Source organism: Penaeus monodon, chromosome 21, assembly GCF_015228065.2.
Source record: "Penaeus monodon isolate SGIC_2016 chromosome 21, NSTDA_Pmon_1, whole genome shotgun sequence".
NCBI lineage: Eukaryota > Metazoa > Arthropoda > Malacostraca > Decapoda > Penaeidae > Penaeus > Penaeus monodon.
In genome coordinates, this window is record NC_051406.1 from 27724466 (window position 1) to 27724824 (window position 359).

A 359-nucleotide genomic window follows, 5' to 3' on the forward strand; every position below is an offset into this window, starting at 1 on the left:
TGGGCGAATGACTGTATGTGTAGTGATGCAAGATGCTTCTCTCCCCATGGTACCTGTCAATGGTAGTGTTAAATTTTGTGCAGAACAAAGGCCTATGATTCCTAAAAGAGATAGGTGCAATGTTATCTATCAATTTCATGTACACTCGGTTTCATAAAATAAATAACACAAGTAGTAAATAATCCTAACAAAATTTTAACATGTAAAATTGGGCACCAAAAGCATGTATAAAAATCCATGTCTACTTTTAAGCATGCATACATACAAGCACTCAGAGTTTTGGTTCAGATGCTAGTGTGTACATATGTATGCACTCTTCCAAAATAATCTGTATTTAAACATGTGCTGTTATGTGTGAG